The following is a 17504-nucleotide window of genomic DNA, read 5'->3' as shown; positions in this document are numbered from 1 at the left end:
CTTAAAAGACCCTGGACAATCCTCAGCAAAATCATGTTCCAAAACCTAGGCACATTAATTTCCTTTACCCTTTACTTGAAGCTCATTTAATAAGCTGGTTAGAAGACAAACCTCTCTGTTCCACTGTTCATTGGCTCCATACCAATAGTTGCATGAGCACTGAAAACTCTTCACCGTTTCCCCACTTCATAGACAATGCCTGGTACAAAGGGACTGGTGGGTGTCTGTATGGATTATATGTTTGTGTCCTTCCCAAATTCATATTTTGAAACCCTAACTCCCAATGTGATGGTAGTTGGAGGAACCCCCTTTGGGAGGTAACTCGATTTAGATGAGGTCATGAAGGTGGGGCCCCTTAGTGGGATTAGTGCCTTTAAAAAAATAAGATTTATTTATTTTAAAGGGCGGGGAGGGGCAGAGGGAGAGAATCTCAAGCAGACTCCTTGCTAAGTGGGGAGCCTGATGCAGGGCCTGATCTCACAACCCTGAGATCATGACCTGAACTGAAACCAAGAGTCCAACGCTTAACTGACTGAGCCATCCAGGCGCCCTTTTTAAGAAGAGGCAGAGAGACCAGAACTCTTTCTTGTGGGCACACGGCAAGAATACAGCTGCCTGTGAGGCAGGAATAGAGTTCTCACCAGGAACAGAATTTGCTAGCACCTCCATCTTGGACTTCCCAGCCTTTAGAACTGTGAGAAGTAAATGTCTGTTAAGTCACTCAGTCTACGGTACTTTGTTCCAGCAGCCCAAGCAGACTAAGACAGTATTCTGGTAAGTGAGGAGGTGCTGTTACCATGAACTCTAGGGGATGTACTATCCAAACACTTGAGCTGCATTAGACGTGGAAGGAAAACCCTGTGATATCAGACCTCTGTTTCAGGCCAATATGAATTCAGTTCCTCCTTCCCTCCAGAATCCTCTAGCACTTTTAGAATCCGTAACACATCGGTTGTCTGTGTGGGCAGTAGAGAGAATCTCCAGAATCTGGAGACACGATCAGAAGGTGTCAGCTGTTGAAGGGAGAAACTAACAGAATCTTCACAATATCATCTGCAGACGAAACCTGCCCTAAAGGAAGTTTTGCACATGCGCTGCTGAGGATTTCACGGTTTGCTACATTAAGATTAGATTAACCCAACATTTATTGGAAGCTTACATTACATAAAGTAATGACCAAGTAGGTTGCGATAGTTGATTTGAGGAGAATTAAAAGAGTAGGTATGAAACATCCCATATAGAGCCTGGAAAAAGAGAGCTGACGAGTAAGAATGTAGTTAGTGTTTATCCAGGGGTATCAAGGGAATGGTAGAGAAGGCATTCCAGACTCTACCGCAGTCCGCAGTCTGAGCCCCACACCCTTCACCACCTTTTCCCTGATTCCTGCTTCACAAGCAATTATTGTGTAGCTTGCTGCTCTGTTGTTTGGTGCATCATGTTGAGGACTGTTAGGTCTTCTTGGAGGCTGACCCCTTTATCAATACAGAATGCCTTTCTTTATCCTTGATAGCTTTCTTTGCTTTGAAGTCTTTTCTGTCTGAAATCGATGTAACTCTTCCTGCTTTCTTCTGATTAATATTAGCATGGTATATTTTTCTCCATCCATTTATTTTTAATCTATATGTGTCATTATATTTAAAGTGGGTTTCTTGTAGGCAATGTATAGTTGGGTCTTTTTTTTTTTTTTTAATCTACTCTGGTGATCTCTTTTAGTGTCTTGATGCATTTAGGCCATTGACATTCAAAGTAATTTTGGATCTAGGTTGGATTAACGTCAGCCATAGTTGTTACTGCTTTTTAGTATGTTGCCCTTGTTTGGTCCTATTTTTGTCTTCCACTCTCTTTTGCATTTTATATAATTCCATTTTCTCTCCTTTCTTAGCATATCAATAATACTTTTTTTTTCACTTTTTTTCTGGTGGTTGCCCTAGTGTTTGCAAAATACATTTACAACGAATACAAGTTTACTTTCAAATAACACTATACAACTTCACAGGTCGTGAACAAAATGATCCTAATTTATAGGAGCAAAATGATCCAAATTCTTCCCTTCTGTCCCTGTATCACTGCTGTTGCTCATCTCACTTATATATAAGCATATGTAAGTGTATATATACACAGATACATACATAAGCTAATACGCTGTTGCTATTATTATTTTGAACAAACTGTTATCTGCTAGATTAAGAATAAGAAAAATAAAGTTTTAATTTTACCTTCACTTATCCTTTCTTCAATGCTGTTCCTTTCTCTATGTAGATCTGAGTTTCTGATCTATTTTTCTTCTCTCTAAACAATTCCTTTTAACTTTTCTTTCGAGGCAGGTGTATTGGCAACAAATTCTCTCAATTTTTGTTTGTTTGAGAACACTTTTCTCTCTTGTTCACTTTTGAACAATAATTTCTCAGGATACAGAATTCTAGGTTGGTGGTTTTGATCTTTCAACACTTTTCTCTTCTTGCTTGCATGGTTTCTATGGAGAAGCCAGATGTGATTCTTACTTTTGCTCCTCTTATAGGTAAGGTGTATTTTTCCTCTGGTTCCTCTCAGGATTGCTTCTTTTTGATTTTCAGTAATTCGAAAATGTTGTTTAGGCATAGATTCTTATTGTTGTGTTTGTTTTTGCATTTATCTTGCTTGGTGTCCTCCGAGCTTCCTGGATCTGTGGTTTGGTGTCTAGCATTAATTTGGGCAAAATTCTCAGTCATTATTGTTTCAAATATTTCTTCTGGTCCATTTTTTCTTTTTTCTCCTTCTGGTACTCCTGTTACAAGTATGTTACACTTTTTGCAGTTGTCCCACAAAAGTTGGATGTTCTGGTTTTTGTTTTTGTTTTTGTTTTTTTTTTTGGTCTCTGTTGTCTTTGCTCTTCGGTTTTGGAGGTTTTTACTGAGATATCCTCAAGCTCCAAGATTCTCTCCTCAGCTGTGTCCAGGATCCTGCTAAGCCCATCAAAGGCATTCTTCCTGTCTGTTACAGTGTTTTTCATCTCTACCATTTCTTTTTGGTTCTTTCTTTAGGATTTCCATCTCTCTGCTTACATTGCCCATCTGTTCTTACACACTGTCTACTTTATCCGTTGGATCCCTTAGCATATTAATCACAGTTGCTTTAAATTCCAACGTCCCTGCCGTATCTGGTTCTAATGCTTGCTCTGTCTCTTCAAATTGTATTCACTGACTTCTGTGTGTCTTGCAGTTTTTTTCTGGAAAGCTGAACCCAACACACTGGGTAAGAGAAATTTCTCCAAATAGTCCTTTAGTGTTGAGGCGGTGAGGTCTCAGGGGAGGGAAGGCATTCTACAGTCCTATGATTAGGTCTCAGCCTTTTAGTGAGCCTATGCCTCTGGCCCGTGAACTACACAAGTGTTTTGAATTTTCTTTTTCCCTTCCCCTCAGCTGGGGCAAGACAGCGAGAATCGGCCGGAGTGGGGTATTACCCTCCTCCCAAGTCAGTTGGGCCCTGGTAACACCCCAGCAGGCCACGCTCTGGTTAACTAGTTTTCCCTGAGGGCAGGCCTTAAAAAAAAAGAGTGCTCGGTCATATTTCAAAATGGTTCCTTTTCCTCTCCCCATGCTGGCAGCATGAGGGGGCATTTTCCTCCAAGTATTTACTGTGGGAAACTGATGCAGGTAAATTTCTTCGCAGCAGGGCGCCCCTTTCCTCTCCCCTGTGATGAGGTTCCTCCTGGGGTTCTTACCTCTCAGTTGTCCACCCTGAGCCTCCAGCAGATCATCAATTACAGTTCAGGTTTTCCTACCTGGTGCTCTTTCCACTCTTTCCGGGCTGGTTGCCTGCATCTGTCTGGTGAGCCCTGACTCCCTGTATCCACCTGTCTCTCCTGTCTTGAGGGCAGTGCTGTGTCCTAGGTCCTCCTTCTTCTCTTACAGATCCTAAAGGAATTGTTGCTTTTTCAGGTTCTTCAATTTTATTTATCGTTAGGATTGAAGTGATTTCCAAGCCCCTTGCATGCTGAACTAGAAATAAAAAAACAATTTTAAAAATGTTAATTCTGTTTTTCCGGTACACAGCAGACAGGGGTGCTCTGGAGAAGCAATTGGAAAGGTATGTCCTCCATTGTAAGTTGGTTCAACTGGCATTCTGGTTTCTCTATCAGTCCGCTGTGAGTTTGGTTGCCAGGATTTCACCTCTCGGGGACTGGTCAGTCTTGGGGGGACCCATTACATGAGGTTTCTGAAATCTGAAAGCGAAGAGCCAGATCTAGACCCAGCCCTGCCCCAGGACACAGATGCCCTTTGAGGCTCGGCTTGAGCAGGCAGCCGGCCATGGAATATCATAACCTGGCAACTCCACACCCGCAGCTGTCCTGGTTCTCACTTGCTGGTAAGTTACTTTGTACATATTTTGTCTTATGTAACTCCTTCCTCTCCACTTCTTCCTTATAGTGCCACGTTTTCTGTAGCAGGGGCAGGGTCCCTCCTCCTCCAACGTTTATGAAATGTATGGTATCGGGGTGCCTGGGTGGCTCAGTTGGTTAAGCGACTGCCTTTGGCTCAGGTCATGATCCCAGGGTCTGGGATGGAGCCCCACACCGGGCTCTCTGCTCCGTGGGGAGCCTGCTTCTCCCTCTCCTGCTCCCCCTGCTTGTGTTCCCTCTCTCTGTCAAATAAATAAATAAAATCTTTAAAAAAAAAAAAAGAAATGTATGGTATCTCCACCATAGGGATACTTGATATATTGACTAGCTTTTTCAGCAAAGACATCTGAAAAGGCAAGTGCAAATATATCCTCTTGGAATCCAACTATAAACAGCATAATTAAAACAAGCTAACACGTTCTGTTGTTGGATCTTCCGTGTGTTTGAATCAACTCTCATGCCACTCTCCTCTCGAGTGATGAGCAAGAAATCCCTTTTACCGCACCTTTCCTTCCATATTTTGTCCTATGGCTTTTGTTTTCGTTCAACCTACCATTTACTTGTCATGAACTACGATGCTATCTGGGGCTGATTAGAGCTTGCAGGGTTTACATTCATTCCCAATTATACAGTTATAGGTCATTCTTACAGCAAATCACCATTATGAAGCTACAAACCTCTTACGACTCCTGCAACAAAAAGTTGCTGAACTTGGATCATAGAAATAGCATTACTGGGCTTACAGTGAGGCCCGAGGACAACTTGGGGGAAGGAGCACCTGCAGGAAGGAAGGGGCTTGAGCCAGATCTACGAGAGGCAGGAGTTCGGTTGAAACAGTGGCTAGATGTGTGAGTTTGGCAAGACCTTTCAACCAATACTCTATTTTCTCCCTTATAACAATGCGGATCACAACTCCAATCTCACAGGACTGATGTGAGGATTGCATAACGTAACATCTGTCAAATGCACAGCACGTCCGGACATACGGAGATGGATAAATGTTAGTTTCTTTGCTCTTCCTGCACATAGGGCATTGGAGAATAGGATGAGTCAAGTCTTACGTGAAAGGTCCGTCTAGTGTTGCTGGGACTTGACCTCTTTGCTTGGGGTCCAAAAGCATCCTGGATTCCCACCCAAGGATCTGTCGCAGCTTGGCTCCAGGGCATCAGAGTATAAACACAAAGGGGAAACCAAGTCTGTCTGTACAACAATAGTGTAAAATAAGGAACTATGAAGTCATGCTTCGCTGTCAGAACGGAACGGTTCTGCCCCTTGTGTGAGACGGTTGCCTCAGTCCAGCTTATCTTCCCGGAAGCCCTAGAAAAGGATCATACTTTAAATCTGCTTGATGGCACCTGCCGCTGCCTGCCCGTGTCTCACATTTCCCAGAGAAAGGGTGACACGGCCACCTTCCACAGCAGACTAGTCCTCAAACAGCATGCTCGTCACTCAGGAGGCATTCGTTTCTGCTGACCAAGGGAGCAGAGCCATCCTACCGGTGGCCCCCATCTGCTCACTGTTCACTAGCGCCAGGCCCTGTGCTTTGCATTTTCCATGCATTCTCTGATTCAGCCACGCAATAACCTCAGGAACGAGGAACTGTTTCGTGCTGGTTTTAAGGCTTGGGAGGTTAAGCACAGTCGACAGAAGGAGTCAAGTGAGGTGGGCATTTGAACAGGGAGGCTACTGGGAGCGGAGGTCCCATGTCGGCCCTAGAAAGGGCATCGTGTGGTCCTCGAGGTGCAGCGTCGCCTGCCGACAGCTCAGGGAGTCATCATTACCAGCTGTACCGCTCGGCAGAGTGCAGGGCTCCTGGGGGCATGGGACAGGGGGGCACGCTTCCTTCAAAATGGTTCGCAGTCTTTTTTCCCCTGTGCTCCCACTTGGGGACAGACCCTCTTTGTCCCTCTCTCGGAGCGTAACTGCTTCCTGCCTGTTCTCCTAGCACCACCGTCCAACTCCTCGTGCCGGCAGTTAAAGCTCTAACTTGGCAGTGTGAACTCTTCCCAGCCTGAGCTGGGTACTTCAGTTCTTGCTTTCACTTCTCCTCTGCCCTAACTCCTGCCCACAGGTAGATCTTGCCCCTTCCTCGCACCCTCCCCTGACTTCCCCTGTCACAGGGCAGGGCCCTCCTCTGCACAAGCAGAGTTACCCCGGTCTCGTATGCACATGTGGCATTTAAGCAATTCAGGATCATTCGTGCTAACTTCTCGGTTTTGCATCTGTAGGGAGGCTGCAAAACTCCAGGGACCCACAGTGCAAGGCCCACGGCGAGGCTCAGGCCCTGCACAGCCACTGGGGAAGAAGAAAAGTTACAGCTGCGTGTTGACACCATACGAATTTCTTCAGAAATGTTATTAGCAAGGATAATTAAAACAGGAAGCTGCTGGGTTCTTCTTTCTTTGAGCCCCGTCGTAAATCACAACATTATCTGCCGAGTGTCTGTGCTGCTAGCAGGGCTGAGAACCAGACCCATCAGAGTCTGAATCCTGGCTCCACAAATCCCTTAGCCTCTGACCTCTGTTGTGATTTGGGCAGAATTAGCCCTGCCTTCCCGGGTTATGAGGAATAAATGAGGTCTCGCGTCTAAGATTATACCCGAGACATCAATGATTATACGACGAATCCCACTGTGCAGTGTTTGTGGACTACATTGGGGACTTTGCCTGGTGACTGCAGGGGTGCGGCGAGGCCACGCAGGGCAGCACCCCAGGAGGCCGACAGGGAGATAGCTGCTGGGGAGGGGTTGGGTGCGCAGTGCAGGGACTGGGTGACGGGGCGGTCGCTGCCCCCAGACGGGGAAGTGTCCCTTCTTCCCAGTGACCTCCCGTGTCTGACCTCAGCTGCGGGCCTCGTGTAGGTGGTGGCTCACCGGGCACGTGGTCATTCCCGGCTCCTTCTTCTCAGCGCTCGGGGTCCCACCCTGACTGCGAGGAAGCCCGGTCACAGGCAGCCTCCCATGCCCCCCGAACCCGGCACATAGTGCGCCCTTAGCGCCTACTGCTTTTTGTTGGCCATTCCCAAGTACACCCTTTCCAAGAATAAAAGAAAGACTTCTTCCTAGACCGACTCGCGAACCAACAAACGGATAATTAAGATGTCGCAAGAAAGTCATCGGTAAAGGTTCAAGAAGCTGCTTTTCTTAAAGCTCTGCACAGAGGTGCCGCAGTTTACACTGTTTTGACAGCAAGTACGGAGCTCGGGGCAGATGGAAGAACAAGGACAAAAGAGAAGGCAGTGGAAGCAAGCCTTTGGCTTTGTTTAGCCACTGTTTACCGGCTACCATAGTAGCACGCCTCGCCCCGGGGTGGTGTGACAGAGGCCGCCTCAGCCCGTAGGGGGCAGGGAAATATTTGAGAGTAAAAGCCTAATTATTTTAAGGCACATCAAAACAAAGGCAATGAGGGAAACAATCTGGCTTTAGCAGTTTGTGAGGATTCGGCATCTCGGAAGAAGCTGGTGCTTTCGCTGAGCAAGGGAGAAGGGGACCCAGAGGCAGCAGGGGGCTGCCCAGGGACACAAACGCTCCCGTTGGGGCAGGCCGGCCGCGGACCGGGCCAGGGCTCGGGGGGCTTCCCAGGGCACCCAGCCCCGCTTTGGGGTTCATGTCCTCACAGCCTGCGGAGGTTGCACTTCCTCCCCACTTGAGTGAAAAACCCCACAAGGAATAGGTGTTTCTCTCCCTTGTTTTGAGATCGTGAATACCACCTGGTTGCACTTCTAAAAATGTAATAGATGGGGAACACAAGCAGAAATCGTGAGACGGTTCTCTAATATTTTTTCCAGCAGGCGTAAAAGTCTTAGAGGTGGCCTGCCTTTCCCCGTTTTCTTCTTCGTTTTTCCTCCTCTTCCTATCCCTTCTCTTCTCTCCCTTTCCTCCTTGATTGCCTTTTTCTTTCACTTCCTTTTTTTCTCTTCAAAAAAAAGATTATTACTACACAGGAGTCTCAAAGTGAGGCTCTTGTAAGCTTGGATCAATCTAGCAGCACAAGGAAATCATTAAGGACTGAGGTTCTTTCCATCTTCCCTTCTCTTTGAGGACAGCTTTGCTTTCTGGCCAGCTTCCCTCCTGGTCCTAAAGTGGGAGCCTAGTTCCAGGGATCACGTTACAACACCTAGGTCGGTAAAGAAAATGCAGAAAATTGGTCACGGGACTATAGGAAGCGATGGGGTCTGCAGCGGTCTGGAGTGAATGGCCCTGCCGAAGGCATTCAAATACAAAAGAATTTTTTTCCCGTTGCTTCAGACTATTTTGTTGTAGTCAGAGGGCAAAAAGGGGATCATGGATGTTCTGCAATAATTCCTTTGAGAGTAAATACACTGTTGCGAGCGGCTGCACGTCACCAATCCACTCCTACAGAAATCAGCCCCAAGCAGCAGAGGACCTGACCTTCCTGAGATCAGATGCAGGTGAAGGTTGCCTCAGCTTCACCCCACGGCTCCCCAGGGGCTGGGGGTAGGGCTGCGGCTCAGTCACGAGCTCTGCCTCCCGGGCAAAATCCCAAGCTTCCACAGAGTGGGGGCCACTTCTTCTCCCTTGGCTCCCCCATCACAGGCTGCCGGTCATGCTCCGGATGGGGCCCCATCACACTCACAGATGGAGCTGTGAACTCACAGTTTAGGATGGACACTCCAAGGCTCCCTTCTAACCCAATTTCTAAGTCCCAGTGGTTCCCGAAGTGTGGACTGTGCGACCCAGCGTCAGCACCACCTGGGACCCTGTTAGAAATGCGCATTGCTAGGCCTTACCCTACACCTGCTGATGCAGAAACTTGGGGGGGCGGGACCCAGAAATCTGTCTTAACAAGTCCTCCGGGGGGATTCTGGTGCCCTCTAAAGCTTGAAAGCTACTGTTCTAAATAAGTCTCTGGAATGTTTAGAGACCAACAACCACAATATTGGTTTTCAAGCCTGGCTAACCCATTCGTGTCATCTGGGGAGCTTTAAAAAAATTATTAATGCATGGATCCTATCCTACCTCCCCCCCATCCCCATTCTTATATACTAATTGGTCTGGTGTGCAGCCTGGGCTTTGGGATTTTTAAAAGTTCCCTGGATGGTTCTAAATTGTAGCCGAGGTTGAGAACTGATCTAAATATGAAGGGAAACAATTATACTATAAATGATTACATAGAAATCCAAAAGTGAGATACTTACACTGAAATAAAATGAAAAAAAAAAAACCAAAACCAAAACAAAACACCAAACCTAACAGACAGGTTAAACTGTAAAAATAGAAGTATAAGGGAGGAGAGATGATTTGGGTTACACACTGTTGGGAGATACTCCACTCTAGGATTTATTTATTGAGAGAGACACACAGAGCATGAGCGCACCTGCAAGCAGAGGGGGTAGGTAGAGGGAGAGAATCCCAAGCAGGCTTCACACCCGGCCTGGAGCCCGACGTGGGGCTCGATCTCACAACCCTGAGATCATGACTTGAGCCAAAACCGAGAGTCAAACGCTTAACTGACCGAGCCATCCAGGTTCCCCATCCACGCCTAGGATTTAAATGAGGCTGGAAAGCTCATTATCTCCTTTGGCAACAAGTATGTATTAATGGTTTTTAAATACTGTGGGTTAGTGTTACTTGAAAAGTCCCTTTCATGGCTTCAAAACACACAGCTCACTATGTTATGAAACACTCAACATTTGATATGTTCCCTTAACTGTCCTTTTCCCTCTTCCGTGAGTTCAGATAGACAGAGCAGATAAAATAAGCTTAAACTGGAACAGAGAGCCTCAAGTCCCCTTCAGGAACAGGAAAGGTCCCTACGAAAGTCCCTTTAATGCAGAAGGCCCTCCTGCCCCCAGTCAGCTCAGAGAACAAAGGGCATCCATGGACTATTTTAACCAATATGAAAATAGAAAATAAGCCTGTTCTTAAAGAAGGAAAACCATGAAACTAGAAACGAGTATTCCTGTAAGAGGGGAATCAGTTTTAATTTAGTAAAACTAAGGAATCGCTACAATTGCTGTAACTCAAGTGCAGTAAATTACCTTGATTTGCAAAGAGCCCTAGAACTTCATTAGCTGTATCATAGCAAGTTAGGCTAGAATCAAAGGTCTCCATGCAAACTGCGCCAGGCCACACCCTGAACTGTTTCTTAGGTCATCTATCCCCAACATCCAGTGAGATACGACCACACTCAAAATATAGTCACTTAAAATAGACGTTCTAATCCTGTATTTGTGTGGTTAAGATTTGTTAATGATTTATGTTATATAAGATCATGAAACATGGCTGCTCCAGGACTTACTGGCTGGCGGAGGTTCATCCAAGGATTCACAGTGAGTCTCCAGGTTTTTCTGCCACAACTAAAGGCACAGGGTTCTGTTTTTATTTTAAAATCTCAGAAGAGTTTCTGGAAATAAAAACAGCAGCTTGCTTGTCTTTCTTCTACAATAGCTTAATATATAGATGCTAATAGTTTCTGAACCTAAACGGGACAAAAACCCTGACAATTAGGCAGTAACACGGCAGATTCAGCGACTGGGCCGTGGGCAGATGAACCCACTTCAAGTTCAAGCTGTAGTGTGTACCAGGTGCCTGCCTCAGATTCTGACTTAACCCATCTGGGGTGGTATTCACAAGTCATGGTTTTAATTTAAATTAAATTTTGTCACTGTTTTAAATAAGCGCTGAGGTGGGTACAATACTGGTCTTAGTAATCAACAATAATCAACGGGGTTCTTTTATGGGTGGCTTTTCTTCATGTTTTTCTCTACTTGCCAGTTTGTCTGTGATGAATACACCTGGCTTATTTATTGGGTTTCAGGTTTACAAGAAGATACTTCTCAGTTCACTATGACTTAACTAAGCAAAGACCCCTCTCTTGTTCTATTTAAAACGTCCCCTTCCTCCCTAATCCCACTCCTTGCACCTGACTCGAGGAGCAGAGCGGGCAGGTTACAGACTGCGTGACAGGGACACCAACTCCCAACACTGCCCGTGCTGCCTACGGGCCAGGTAGCCCTGCTCCAGGGGCCTGAGGTGCACCAGTGAAGCTTAGCCTCACAACTCTATGAGTGGGTTCTGCTATTGCGTCCATTTTACACGTGAAGAACTTAAGAAGGTTGAGTCGCTTGCTCAAGGTCATGCAGAGTTGGATTGCTCTATATAAACACAAGTTCCCTAATATTGTCCAGAAGATGGCTGGCATGGTTCCACCAGCTTATACTCTTACCCACATGCCTGCCCATTCTGATTTTTCCTGGCCTCACCGTAACTGGCATTATCTGCCTATTTTTCACCAGTTTGACAGATATAATGTGACACCTCCCTGGTGATTTACTTTGCATTTCTCTATTAGTGAGGTTGAACATCTTTTCATAGGTTAGTCACATGGGCTTCCTTCTATAAACTATTCATATCCTTTAGCACATTTTTCTACCAAATACATTTTCTTACCGACTCGCAAAAATTCCTTGCACGTTCTTGATATGAATCCTTTGTTTTATAAGCTCCAAATATTTTCTCCCAATCTGTCACCTTATTTACAGCTAATATGACAACAGGATCATACTGGACAAACCATTAGAACAAGATAAGGGAGTTCAATAAGGTAATGGATATAAGTCTTAAAAATGAATGCAGAGCTATTTCGTAAGGCGAATAAATGTTTAAAAACTGTTAATTCTCAAATTAATTCTATAAATTCAAAGCAATTTCAGTAAGAATACCAACAGTGTTTTCACTGATCTTGACATACTGATCCTAGAATTCATAGAGAAGACGAGTTAGGACAGCTAAGGCAAATTTGGAGAACAATATGGCATAGGCACACGTTGGAGATACTGTGGGTTTGATTCCAGACCCCCGCAATAAACAGAGTCAAATGACTTTTTTGGTTTCCCAGTGCATATAGAAATTGTCTACGATATTGTAACATATTAAGTGTGCAACAGCATTATGTCTAAAAAACCAATGTACATATCTTAATTAAAAAATACTTCATGGCTAAAAAATGCTAACCATCATCTGAGCTTTCAGTGAGTTTTTTTTTTTTTTTTTTTTTTTGCTGGTGGAGATTTTTGCCTCAATGTTGATGGCTGATGACTGATCACGGTGGTGGTTTGCTGAAGGCTGGGGCGACTCTGGCAATTTTTAAGATAGGACAATGAAGTTTGCCACATCAATGGACTCTTTCAATTACTCGGTAGCACGCAATGCTGTTTGGTAGTGTTTTATCCATAGGACTTCTTTCAAAATTAGAGTCAATCCTCTCAAACCTTGCCATTGCTTTGTCAATTAAGTTTATGTCATATTCTAAATTCTTTGTAGTCATTTCAATAATCATCATGGCATCTTCACCAGAAGTAGATCCCATCTCAAGAAACCACTTTCTTCACTTCTAGTTCTTTTGGTATTTCCACCAGCTCAGCAGTCACTTCCTCCCCTGAAGTCCTGAACCCTTCAAAGGCATCCATGAGGGTCAGAATCAACTTCTTCCAAACTCCTATTCATGTTGCTATTTGGACTTCTTCCCACGAACCCTGAGTATTCTCAATGACTTCTAGAATGGTGAATCTTTTCCAGAAGGTTTTCAATTTACTTTGCCCAGATCCATCTGAAGAACCACTATGTGTTCTGCTATAGCCTTACGAAATGGATTTTTTTCATTTTTTTAAAAGATTTTATGTTTAAGTAATCTCTAGGCCCAGTGTGGGGCTCGAACTCACAACCCTGGGATCAAGAGTCAGAACCAGCCAGGTGCCCCACAAAATGTATTTCTTAAAAAATAAGACTTAGAAGCCAAAATTACTCCTTGATCCACCGACTACAGAATGAGTGTGGTGTCAGCAGGCATGAAAGCAACATGAATCTTGTTGTCCACCTCCATCAGAGCTCTTGGGTGAGCAGGTGCATTGTCAGTGAGCAGTATCTATCTATATATATATTTTTCTGAGCAGTAGGTCTCAACAGTGGGCTTAAAATATTCAGTAAACAGAGGTGCTGTCATCCAGGTTTTGTCCCATTTCTAGAGCATTAGGGTTTTCGGAATGGGAAATGAGCACTGGCTCCAACTTAGTCACCAGCTGCGTGAGCCCTTGGCCAGAGAGCCAGCCTTCCTCAGAAGTCAGGCATTGACTCCTCTAGCTATTGAAGTCCCAGATGACATCCTCTTCCAATATAAGGCTGTCTTACCTACATTGTGTCTTAGCTCGATCTTCTGGATAACTTGCTGCCTCACCTTGCACTTTTGTGTTATGGAGACAGCTTCTTTCCTTAAACCTCATAAATGAACCTCTGCTAGCTTCCAACTTTTCTTCTGAGGCTTCCCCACCTCTCTGTCTTCATAGAATTGAAGAGAGTTAGGGCCTTGCTCAACAGGCTTTGGTTTAAGGGAATGCTGTGATTGTTTTGTCTTCTTTTCTCCATCTCAGCCATAAGGCTGTTCTGCTTTTTTATCATTTGTGCGTTCACTGAAGTAGCATTTTTAATTTTGAGAACTTCCCTTTCGCATTCACAACTTGGCCAACTGTTTGGTGAAACAGGCCTACCTTTTAGCCTATCTTGGCTTTTTGACTAAGCTCATTTCTAGCTTTTAATTTAAAGTGAGAGACTTACAACTCTTCCCTTCACTTGAACAGAGAGAGGCCACTGTAGGGTTATTAACTGGCTTAATTTCAATATTTGTGTCTCAGGGACAGGGAGGCCCAAGGAGAGGGAGAGATGGAGGAATGGCCAGTTGGTGGAGCGTTCAGAACACACACACATTTGCTGAACTGTCTGTCATCTTATATATGGGCGCAGCTTGTGGCGCCCTCTAACATTACAGTAATAGCAAAGATCACTGATCACGTATCACTACAACAAACATAGTAATAATGAAAAAATCTGAAATACTGAATTACCAAAATGTGACACACACACAAAGTGAGCAAGTACTGTTGCAAAAATGGCGCCGACGGACGTGTGCGAAGCAGGGTTGCCACAAACCTTTGGTTTGTAAAAAATACGGTACCTTTGAAGTGCAAATATGCTTGTCCTGGCTCAAAGACAAACTACTAATGAAAGAGAAAAGGGAACCCAGAAACTGAGCATGCACCTATGGAAAGCTCCCGCCAGACAAAGGTGGTGCTGTGTGAAGTAAAGACAGGTTGACCCCATCGGAGAATTGTCACTCTCTTTTGGTTCCAATATAGGGACACTGAAAATTTTCAAAGGCCGTTAGAGAGGTGAGAAAACTGTTCAAAACCAGTTCTTAGAGGCAAGCTCATGTGGAATTCTTAGGGCATAACCAACACCTCAGCCAACGACTTATAGGAGCAGACTCAACACAGCTATTTCTGTACTTCTTACAATTTAATGTCATGTCTTAGAATCTACGAAATACAGTACATATTAGCAAAGAAGGCCTCTTTGGGGACTGCTCTTATCACACCATATACTTGGGAGTGGGGAGATGAAGTTGGAAATATTGGGCCCATGACCCCTATTCCTCCAGACACCATCAGTCACCATGCCAGAGCACATCCTCGATCCAGGACAGGGAAGAGCAACTGAAGTGTACCCAGAAAGAAGCTTCCTGTGCCAACAAAAACCTTGTCCACTAGTTTAGAATGAGAAAAAGATCAAGTTAGAGCACTTATTTAAAAGTTAATGATAAAAACGTAAATATGGCAACAAATCATCCCCACGCAATCTGTATTGTTAAGTAATTTATTTCAATAGAAATATTTCAGAAAACTGTACTTAAATTCATTTTAAGTTAGCTTATGCAAACACACTGAAGATCTCACACTCACATTTGCATATTACACAGAAATAATAAGTGAGAGAGGAACCAAGCTGCACATCACTCTGGGAGGTCATAGTGCAATTGAGTGCTTCATCACTAGAGTACCTCAAGTCAACTGGGATAAAGAAGAAGAAAAATGGCTTGTGTTTTCCTGTATATTATCATCATTGGGTATTTACCCCCACAGATGTTTATCTCCTTTAGATTACCTTGTGAACGAGTTCCCCACCCCCTCCCCACACATACACACTTCAGTGGGCTGTAAAACAGTAAATTTGTCAGTGATTAAGATATAGAAACTCTTGAGTCTGGTGACATAATAAATCAGCTACTGTGTCAGACCTGATAAGTCAATAGTTATTGGACTATATTTGTGAATAGTCCTAATAGGTGATGTTATCTTTAGGGGAAACTGAATACTTGTTACCTCATATCTAAAAAGCGCAGGTAATACTTATGAAATTTTCAGCTGGTCTATTAAAAAAAAAAGTTCAATCCTTTCAAAGCACTCTATGCATTCCATTCCTTTAATTCCATCACCATTTTGCAGGCCAAATGACTAGAAGCAATATTTAAATTCTGCTAATAACCCTCAAGGATCAGTCAACCCTTCATTTGGCTTTAAAGACTACGTCTACTTCCCTATTCTGGAACATACTGGCCCTTTAAAAATGTGAAAATAGCATCTTGACTCAGTTGAACAATAGTTTCAGATCTTGCAAGGGTCTCAGAGAAGCAAAATGTTTCCAAGTTTTGTTTTGACTAAGAAAGCTAGTGTAGTCTCTTAGCTTCCCTCAAAATTTATATATTGGAGTTGTTTTCACTTTCCTTCCATAATATTTCCAAGGAAACAGTATCTGGCAGGTTAAGTGACCGCCTCTTTGTTCTGAGTCTTACTTAAATATAAGAATGAACCAATCTAAATCTCATTTTTGGTCAAGTCTCATTACAAGATTTCAGCAGCTTTGATAAGACCCCAACAAATCTTTCTGGCTGTAATGTATTCTTTTAGGGATTTTCTGAAAGGCCTTATAATTAAATCGATGCTCAAAACAACAACATCAACAACACAACATAAAAACAAACGCAGCTGGATGGACGCTCTTCAAAACTGTTCTTAAAAATGCTCATCTAAAGGTTGATTTGGGTGGGTTTATTTTTAATCTCCTACCCCGGCAGGAGAGGAGCAGGGAGGGAGCTTGTCTGAAAAGACTCATGACCTGGGAGGGCTGTAACAATGGCCTGGAGGCTATCTGTACAGACTCTGCTCTCTTACACTCGCTGGGACAAAGAGTAAGAAAGACTAAGCTGGTGGAGAGGAGGATAGCACACACTCCTGACGTAAGAGAAGTAAGAGGGCAAATGATTATCATCATACTCAATGCCCTAAAATTGGTCTTCAAATTGTTAAGGCACTGACCAAATTTTCCCCACACTACAACTTGAGATACTGGTGTAATGAAATTCCTTTCAATAACTGTAAGAGTCTGCACGCACAGATCTTTCATCAGAATCCTCTAAATGGAAAAAAAAAATAATCACTTTAGTTACAAGCCATTTTTAGGGGAGCAAGACCAAAAAGGACTTACTTAGATCATTTTGAAAAGGCTGACTTCACGTGAAAATAATGCTCATCAATGTGATTAAGTAACAGTGTATCTCAAAGCTTAGAAAAAAACAGAATACCACTCTGGCTGTAAAATCATAAATTTACTATGTTTGAAAAAAGTAGTACAAAAGGAGAGAGAAAATGAAAGCAAGCCCTAGAAGGTCACCGAAAAGACCAGGCAAACCTCACCACGTGCTCTGTACTGTCTGCTTGTGCAACAACAGCACCACGGTTCCACTGGGGCCCCGGGCGAGCTCATCTTCACTTTCAAAAAGGGATCCAAGGATTTCAAAAGCCTCTGAAGCAGAGGATTTCTTTTATTAAAGATTATCTCTTGGAAGCAACACTGCTCCCCCTTGTTGGCAGAAGAAGGTAATATGGTGGTTTAAAGACTGGGTGGAAAATTCGGAATGTGCCTCAGAAAACAAGAAAGAAATCAACAGTGGATATATTCTTTTGAAAAGTTAATGGATGAAGTCTACTATTATTATGGATTTCCAATGAATGCCTTATAGTTTTGTTTTCAGTTGGAAAGGTGTATAGCTTACGGGTTTAAGCTCAGAAGACTTCTGAGCTCATGTGGCCAGGTATATTCTAGTAATCCCAGGGCCTCCAGGTTCAGCTAATCCGTGGAGCACGTACACCACAGACTGCGACCATTTGCCCCTCTGTAACCACAGTGCTCCTTGGGCTCTTCTGGAAGGCATTTCTAGAAAAGGAATAAAGCCACTTATAAAAACCTGGGAGCAATGAATCCCCTAACTCTTGATAT

This window comes from Phoca vitulina, unplaced genomic scaffold (genome assembly GCF_004348235.1).
Source record: "Phoca vitulina isolate PV1807 unplaced genomic scaffold, GSC_HSeal_1.0 scaffold73, whole genome shotgun sequence".
NCBI lineage: Eukaryota > Metazoa > Chordata > Mammalia > Carnivora > Phocidae > Phoca > Phoca vitulina.
Note: the sequence above shows the minus strand (reverse complement) of the source record.